This window comes from Rutidosis leptorrhynchoides, chromosome 10 (assembly GCF_046630445.1).
Source record: "Rutidosis leptorrhynchoides isolate AG116_Rl617_1_P2 chromosome 10, CSIRO_AGI_Rlap_v1, whole genome shotgun sequence".
Classification (NCBI taxonomy): Eukaryota; Viridiplantae; Streptophyta; class Magnoliopsida; order Asterales; family Asteraceae; genus Rutidosis; species Rutidosis leptorrhynchoides.
In genome coordinates, this window is record NC_092342.1 from 137,632,817 (window position 1) to 137,643,299 (window position 10,483).

A 10,483-nucleotide genomic window follows, 5' to 3' on the forward strand; every position below is an offset into this window, starting at 1 on the left:
TGTAACATCATCAAAGGGACGAGGGTTACGTAATGACCAACAGTCTCGTAATAACCTAAAAACCTCATTTCTTACCCCAATTACCGACTCTGTCACTTGTGGGAACGTTTTGTTTAATAGTTGTAGCCCGATGTTCTTTTTCTCACTTTGGTGAGAAGCGAACATTACTAGCCCGTAAGTATAGCATGCTTCTTTATGTTGCATGTTAGCCGCTTTTTCTAAATCTTGAAGTCCTATATTCGGATACATTGAGTCAAAATAATCTCTTAACCCGTTGCGTAAAATAGCATTTGGGTTCCCCGCAATATATGCGTCAAAGTAAACACATCGTAACTTATGGGTTTCCCAATGTGATATCCTCTATCTTTCAAACAAAAGTCTCTTATAAACCAAGACATTCTTGGAACGTTCTTCGAATGTCTTACAAACTGATTTCGCCGTAAATAGTTATGCCGAAGAATTCTGACCGACTCTAGACAAGATTTCATCAATCATGTCTCCGGGTAGGTCTCTTAAAATATTAGGTTGTCTATCCATTTTGTGTTTTTATACTGTAAAATAGACAAGAGTTAGATTCATAAAAAAAAATACTTATTAATACAAGCAATTTTTACATATATCATAAAGCATAAGCACACTATATTACATATATTACACCACACGAATACAACTATCTTATTCCGACTCGCTCGTTTCTTCTTCTTCGGTTTGGTTCGTTTTGCCAAGTTTCTAGGGATATATGATGTTCCCCTAATACGAGCTGTCATTTTCCACAACGGTTTAGAAAAACCTGGTGGTTTAGAGGTTCCCGGGTCATTGTTACAACTTAAGGGCTTCGGGGGTTGACGATACATATAAAGTTCATTGGGGTTGGAATTAGATTTCTCTATTTTTATGCCCTTTCAATTATTATTTTCTTTTGCCTTTTTAAATTCAGTTGGGGTAATTTCTATAACATCATCGGAATTCTCGTCGGAATCCGATTCATCGGAGAATTGGTAATCCTCCCAATATTTTGCTTCCTTGGCGGAAACACCATTGACCATAATTAACCTTGGTCGGTTGGTTGAGGATTTTCTTTTACTTAACCGTTTTATTATTTCCCCCACTGGTTCTATTTCCTCCTCCGGTTCCTCCTCTTCCGGTTCTGATTCTTCTTCCGGTTCTGATTCTTCTTCCGGTTCTTCTTCGGGAACTTGTGAATCAGTCCAATATATATTCGACTCTTCGTTATTATTAGGTGAGTCAATGGGATTTGTGCTAGAGGTAGACATCTATCACACAATATCAAACATGTTAAGAGATTAATATATCACATAATATATACATGTTAATAATATATAGTTTCCAACAAAAATGTTAAGCAATCATTTTTAAAGAAAACACGGTCGAAGTCCAGACTCACTAATGCATCCTAACCAACTCGATAAGACACACTAATGCAAATTTTCTGGTTCTCTAAGACCAACGCTCGGATACCAACTGAAATGTCCCGTTCTTATTGATTAAAAACGTTCCATATTAATTGATTTCATTTTTAAAACAAACCATAACCTTTATTTCATAAATAAAGGTTTAAAAAGCTTTACGTAGATTATCAAATAATGATAATCTAAAATATCCTGTTTACACACGACCATTACATAATGGTTTACAATACAAATATGTTACATCGAAATCAGTTTCTTGAATGCAGTTTTTACACAATATCATACAAACATGGACTCCAAATCTTGTCCTTATTTTAGTATGCAACAGCGAAAGCTCTTAGTATTCACCTGAGAATAAACATGCTTTAAACGTCAACAAAAATGTTGGTGAGTTATAGGTTTAACCTATATATATCAAATAGTAACAATAGACCACAAGATTTCATATTTCAATACACATCCCATACATAGAGATAAAAATCATTCATATGGTGAACACCTGGTAACCGACATTAACAAGATGCATATATAAGAATATCCCCATCATTTCGGGACACCCTTCGGATATGATATAAATTTCGAAGTACTAAAGCATCCGGTACTTTGGATGGGATTTGTTAGGCCCAATAGATCTATCTTTAGGATTCGCGTCAATTAGGGTGTCTGTTCCCTAATTCTTAGATTACCAGACTTATTAAAAAGGGGCATATTCGATTTCGATAATTCAACCATAGAATGTAGTTTCACGTACTTGTGTCTATTTTGTAAATCATTTATAAAACCTGCATGTATTCTCATCCCAAAAATATTAGATTTTAAAAGTGGGACTATAACTCACTTTCACAGATTTTTACTTCGTCGGGATGTAAGACTTGGCCACTGGTTGATTCACGAATCTATAACAATATATACATATATATCAAAGTATGTTCAAAATATATTTACAATACTTTTAATATATTTTGATGTTTTAAGTTTATTAAGTCAGCTGTCCTCGTTAGTAATCTACAACTAGTTGTCCACAGTTAGATGTACAGAAATAAATCGATAAATATTATCTTGAATCAATCCACGACCCAGTGTATACGTATCTCAGTATTGATCACAACTCAAACTATATATATTTTGTAATCAACCTCAACCCTGTATAGCTAACTCCAACATTCACATATAGAGTGTCTATGGTTGTTCCGAAATATATATAGATGTGTCGACATGATAGGTCGAAACATTGTATACGTGTCTATGGTATCTCAAGATTACATAATATACAATACAAGTTGATTAAGTTATGGTTGGAATAGATTTGTTACCAATTTTCACGTAGCTAAAATGAGAAAAATTATCCAATCTTGTTTTACCCATAACTTCTTCATTTTAAATCCGTTTTGAGTGAATCAAATTGCTATGGTTTCATATTGAACTCTATTTTATGAATCTAAACAGAAAAAGTATAGGTTTATAGTCAGAAAAATAAGTTACAAGTCGTTTTTGTAAAGGTAGTCATTTCAGTCGAAAGAACGACGTCTAGATGACCATTTTAGAAAACATACTTCCATTTTGAGTTTAACCATAATTTTTGGATATAGTTTCATGTTCATAATAAAAATAATTTTCCCAGAATAACAACATTTAAATCAAAGTTTATCATAGTTTTTAATTAACTAACCCAAAACAGCCCGCGGTGTTACTACGACTACGGTATTTTTCGTGTTTCCAGGTTTTAAATCATTAAGTTAGCATATCATATAGATATAGAACATGTGTTTAGTTGATTTAAAAAGTCAAGTTAGAAGGATTAACTTTTATTTGCGAACAAGTTTAGAATTAACTAAACTATGTTCTAGTGATTACCAGTTTAAACCTTCGAATAAGATAGCTTTATATGTATGAATAGAATGATGTTATGAACATCATTACTATCTCAAGTTCCTTGGATAAACCTACTAGAAATGAGAAAAATAGATCTAGCTTCAAAGGATCCTTGGATTGCTTGAAAGTTCTTGAAGCAGAATCATGATACGAAAACAATTTCAAGTAAGATTTCCACTCGAAATAAGATTGTTATAGTTATAGAAATTGATTTAAAGTTTGAATATGATTATTACCTTGTATTAGAAAGATAACCTACTGTAAGTAACAAAGGTTTCTTGATCTTGGATGATTACTTGGAATGGATTTAGAAAACTTGGAAGTAAACTTGCAATCTTGGAAGTATTCTTGATTTTATGAAACTAGAACTTTTGGAATTTATGAAGAACACTTAGAACTTGAAGATAGAACTTGAGAGAGATCAATTATATGAAGAAAATTGAAGAATGAAAGTGTTTGTAGGTGTTTTTGTTCGTTGGTGTATGGATTAGATATAAAGGATATGTAATTTTGTTTTCATGTAAATAAGTCATGAATGATTACTCATATTTTTGTAATTCTATGAGATATTTTATGCTAGTTGCCAAATGATGGTTCCCAAATGTGTTAGGTGACTCACATGGGCTGCTAAGAGCTGATCATTGGAGTGTATATTCCAATAGTACATACATCTAAAAGCTGTGTATTCTACGAGTACGAATACGGGTGCATACGAGTAGAATTGTTGATGAAACTGAACGAGGATGTAATTGTAAGCATTTTTGTTAAGTAGAAGTATTTTGATAAGTGTCTTGAAGTCTTTCAAAAGTGTATGAATACATATTAAAATACTACATGTATATACATTTTAACTGAGTCGTTAGGTCATCGTTAGTCGTTACATGTAAATGTTGTTTTGAAACCTTTAGGTTAACGATCTTGTTGAATGTTGTTAATCCATTATTTATTATAACAAATGAGATGTTAAATTGTTATGTTATCATGATATTATGATATATAATATATCTTAGTATGATATATATACTGTTAAATGTCGTTACAACGATAATCGTTACATATATGTCTCGTTTCGAAATCATTAAGTTAGTAGTCTTATTTTTATATATGTGTTTCATTGTTAATACACTTAATAATATATTTACTTATCATTTAACATAATTAACCAAGTGTATCAATATCTTAATATGATTCATATGTACCTAGTAAGACGTTGTTATAACGATAATCGTTATATATATCGTTTTCGAGTTTCTTAAATTAATAGTCTCATTTTTATGTATATAACTCATTGTTAAAATACCTAATGAGATACATACTTATAATAAAATCATGTTAACTATATATATAACCATATATATGTCATCGTATAGTTTTTACAAGTTTTAACGTTCGTGAATCACCGGTCAACTTGGGTGGTCAATTGTCTATATGAAACCTATTTCAATTAATCAAGTCTTAACAAGTTTGATTGCTTAACATGTTGGAAACACTTAATCATGTAAATAACAATTTCATTTAATATATATATAAACATGGAAAAGTTCGGGTCACTACAGTTTAATATATATATAAACATGTAAATAACAATTTCATTTAATATATACAGTTTATATATGTAGTGACTCGAACTTTTCCATATTTATATATATATATATATATTAAATGAAATTGTTATTTACATGATTAAGTGTTTCCAACATGTTAAGCAATCAAACTTGTTAAGACTTGATTAATTGAAATAGGTTTCATATAGACAATTGACCACCCAAGTTGACCGGTGATTCACGAACGTTAAAACTTGTAAAAACTATACGATGACATATATATGGTTATATATATAGTTAACATGATTTTATTATAAGTATGTATCTCATTAGGTATTTTAATAATGAGTTATATACATAAAAATGAGACTTTTAATTTAAGAAACTCGAAAACGATATATATAACGATTATCGTTATAACAACGTCTTACTAGGTACATATGAATCATATTAAGATATTGATACACTTGGTTAATTATGTTAAATGATAAGTAAATATATTATTAAGTGTATTAACAATGAAACACATATGTAAAAATAAGACTACTAACTTAATGATTTCGAAACGAGACATATATGTAACGATTATCGTTGTAACGACATTTAACTGTATATATATCATACTAAGATATATTATATATCATAATATCATGATAACATAACAATTTAACATCTCATTTGTTATAATAAAAAATAGGTTAACAACATTCAACAAGATCGTTAACCTAAAGGTTTCAAAACAACATTTACATGTAACGACTAACGATGACTTAACGACTCAGTTAAAATGTATATACATGTAGTGTTTTAATATGTATTCATACAATTTTGAAAGACTTCAAGACACTTATCAAAATACTTCTACTTAACAAAAATGCTTACAATTACATCCTCGTTCAGTTTCATCAACAATTCTACTCGTATGCACCCGTATTCGTACTCGTACAATACACAGCTTTTAGATGTATGTACTATTGGAATATACACTCCAATGATTAGCCCTTAGCAGCCCATGTGAGTCATCTAACACATATGGAAACCATCATTTGGCAACTAGCATAAAATATCTCATAGAATTACAAAAATATGAGTAATCATTCATGACTTATTTACATGAAAACAAAATTACATATCCTTTATATCTAATCCATACACCAACGACCAAAAACACCTACAAACACTTTCATTCTTCAATTTTCTTCATCTAATTGATCTCTCTCAAGTTATATCTTCAAGTTCTAAGTGTTCTTCATAAATTCCAAAAGTTCTAGTTTCATAAAATCAAGAATACTTCCAAGATTGCAAGTTTACTTCCAAGTTTTCTAAATCCATTCTAAGTAATCATCCAAGATCAAGAAACCTTTGTTACTTACAGTAGGTTATCTTTCTAATACAAGGTAATAATCATATTCAAACTTTAATTCAATTTCTATAACTATAACAATCTTATTTCGAGTGGAAATCTTACTTGAAATTGTTTTCGTGTCATGATTCTGCTTCAAGAACTTTCAAGCAATCCAAGGATCCTTTGAAGCTAGATCTATTTTTTTCATTTCCAGTAGATTTATCCAAGGAACTTGAGGTGGTAATGATGTTCATAACATCATTCTATTCATACATATAAAGCTATCTTATTCGAAGGTTTAATCTGGTAATCACTAGAACATAGTTTAGTTAATTCTAAACTTGTTCGCAAATAAAAGTTAATCCTTCTAAATTGACTTTTTAAATCAACTAAACACATGTTATATATCTATATGATATGCTAACTTAATGATTTAAAACCTGGAAACACGAAAAACACCGTAAAACCGGATTTACGCCGTCGTAGTAACACCGCGGGCTGTTTTGGGTTAGTTAATTAAAAACTATGATAAACTTTGATTTAAAAGTTGTTATTCTGGAAAAATGATTTTTATTATGAACATGAAACTATATCAAAAAATTATGGTTAAACTCAAAGTGGAAGTATGTTTTCTAAAATGGTCATCTAGACGTCGTTCTTTCGACTGAAATGACTACATTTACAGAAATAACTTGTAACTTATTTTTCAGACTATACACCAATACTTTTTCTGTTTAGATTCATAAAATAGAGTTCAATATAAAACCATAGCAATTTGATTTACTCAAAACGGATTTAAAATGAAGAAGTTATGGGTAAAACAAGATTGGATAATTTTTCTCATTTTAGCTACGTGAAAATTGGTAACAAATCTATTCCAACCATAACTTAATCAACTTGTATTGTATATTATGTAATCTTGAGATACCATCGACACGTATACAATGTTTCGACCTATCATGTCGACACATCTATATATATTTCGGAACAACCATAGACACTCTATATGTGAATGTTGGAGTTAGCTATACAGGGTTGAGGTTGATTCCAAAATATATATAGTTTGAGTTGTGATCAATACTGAGATACGTATACACTAGGTCGTGGATTGATTCAAGATAATATTTATCGATTTATTTCTGTACATCTAACTGTGGACAACTAGTTGTAGGTTACTAACGAGGACAGCTGACTTAATAAACTTAAAACATCAAAATATATTAAAAGTATTGTAAATATATTTTGAACATACTTTGATATATATGTATATATTGTTATAGGTTCGTGAATCAACCAGTGGCCAAGTCTTACTTCCCGACGAAGTAAAAATCTGTGAAAGTGAGTTATAGTCCCACTTTTAAAATCTAATATTTTTGGGATGAGAATACATGCAGGTTTTATAAATGATTTACAAAATAGACACAAGTATGTGAAACTACATTCTATGGTTGAATTATCGAAATCGAATATGCCCCTTTTTAATAAGTCTGGTAATCTAAGAATTAGGGAACATACACCCTAATTGACGCGAATCCTAAAGATAGATCTATTGGGCCTAACAAACCTCATCCAAAGTACCGGATGCTTTAGTACTTCAAAATTTATATCATATCCGAAGGGTGTCCCGGAATGATGGGGATTTTCTTATATATGCATCTTGTTAATGTCGGTTACCAGGTGTTCACCATATGAATGATTTTTATCTCTATGTATGGGATGTGTATTGAAATATGAAATCTTGTGGTCTATTGTTACGATTTGATATATATAGGTTAAACCTATAACTCACCAACATTTTTGTTGATGTTTAAAGCATGTTTATTCTCAGGTGAATACTAAGAGCTTCCGCTGTTGCATACTAAAATAAGACAAAGATTTGGAGTCCATGTTTGTATGATATTGTGTAAAAACTGCATTCAAGAAACTGATTTCGATGTAACATATTTGTATTGTAAACCATTATGTAATGGTCGTGTGTAAACAGGATATTTTAGATTATCATTATTTGATAATCTACGTAAAGCTTTTTAAACCTTTATTTATGAAATAAAGGTTATGGTTTGTTTTAAAAATGAATGCAGTCTTTGAAAAACGTCTCATATAGAGGTCAAAACCTCGCAACGAAATCAATTAATATGGAACGTTTTTAATCAATAAGAACTGGACATTTCAGTTGGTATCCGAGCGTTGGTCTTAGAGAACCAGAAAATTTGCATTAGTGTGTCTTATCGAGTTGGTTAGGATGCATTAGTGAGTCTGGACTTCGACCGTGCTTTCTTTAAAAATGATTGCTTAACATTTTTGTTGGAAACTATATATTATTAACATGTATATATTATGTGATATATTAATCTCTTAACATGTTTGATATTGTGTGATAGATGTCTACCTCCAGCACAAATCCCATTGACTCACCTAATAATAACGAAGAGTCGAATATATATTGGACTGATTCACAAGTTCCCGAAGAAGAACCGGAAGAAGAATCAGAACCGGAAGAAGAATCAGAACCGAAAGAGGAGGAACCGGAGGAGGAAATAGAACCGGTGGGGGAAATAATAAAACGGTTAAGTAAAAGAAAATCCTCAACCAACCGACCAAGGTTAATTATGGTCAATGGTGTTTCCGCCAAGGAAGCAAAATATTGGGAGGATTACCAATTCTCCGATGAATCGGATTCCGACGAGAATTCCGATGATATTATAGAAATTACCCCAACTGAATTTAAAAAGGCAAAAGAAAATAATAAGGGAAATGGCATAAAAATAGAGAAATCTAATTCCAACCCCGATGAACTTTATATGTATCGTCAACCCCCGAAGCCCTTAAGTTGTAACAATGACCCAGGAACCTCTAAACTACCAGGTTTTTCTAAACCGTTGTGGAAAACGACAGCTCGTATTAGGGGAACATCATATATCCCTAGAAACTTGGCAAAACGAACCAAAACCGAAGAAGAAGAAACGAGCGAGTCGGAATAAGATAGTTGTATTCGTGTGGTGTAATATATGTAAAATAGTGTGCTTATGCTTTATGATATATGAAAAAATTGCTTGTATTAATAAGTATTTTTTTTTATGAATCTAACTCTTGTCTATTTTACAGTATAAAAACACAAAATGGATAGACAACCCAATATTTTAAGAGACCTACCCGGAGACATGATTGATGAAATCTTGTCTAGAGTCGGTCAGAATTCTTCGGCATAACTATTTACGGCGAAATCAGTTTGTAAGACATTCGGAGAACGTTCCAAGAATGTCTTGGTTTATAAGAGACTTTCGTTTGAAAGATGGGGGATATCACATTGGGAAACCTATAAGTTACGATGTGTTTACTTTTACGCATATATTGCGGGGAACCCAAATGCTATTTTACGCAACGGGATAAGAAATTATTTTGACTCAATGTATCCGAATATAGGACTTCATGATTTAGAAAAAGCGGCTAACATGCAACATAAAGAAGCATGCTATGCTTACGGGTTAGTAATGTTCGCTTCTCACCAAAGTGAGAAAAAGAACATCGGGCTACAACTATTAAACAAAACGTTCCCACAAGTGACGGAGTCGGTAATTGGGGTAAGAAATGAGGTTTTTAGGTTGTTACGAGACTGTTGGTCATTACGTAACCCTCGTCCCTTTGACGTCGTTACAACACGCTGTCTTATCAACGACCATAACGGTTATGTTCCACAAGACCAAGGATGAGAAGTAGTCCTAGTAAAACCAGAATGCATGACTTGTTTCTGGACGTATGAATTACGTGTCTTTATTGCCTTTGCTTAATGACTTGTGTACTAGCTAGAATTATCTTCACAACTATCTTGTATCAAAGTTATTGTGTGCTATATTTCATGCTTTATGTAAAATAAGCGGTGTTGTAAGTTTGTAAAATATTGTATAAAAGTTTGAACGCGAAATATTATTATAATCAGTTTTTCATATAGAATTGTAGTAGTTGAATTGTATATTAGCTACTAAGTATGAACTTAACGGGTAGGTACTACCCGAATTTAAACTTATAAAACGCTAATATGAAGAAAAAGCTTTTATAAATGAGTTCATATTATGCTACAAAATACTATTAACTACTCTTAATATTCTGTATGATTAACTTGTTCCATTTGACTATTTTGAAGGAAATGGCACCGACTACTCGACACACCGTGAATATGAATGAATAGGAATTCCGTACTTTTCTAGCTTCAAACATAGCCGCAGTAAAGGCTGCGCTACATACCAACAATAACCTTGGATCTAGCAGTACAGGAAATCGTGTAGGATGCACCT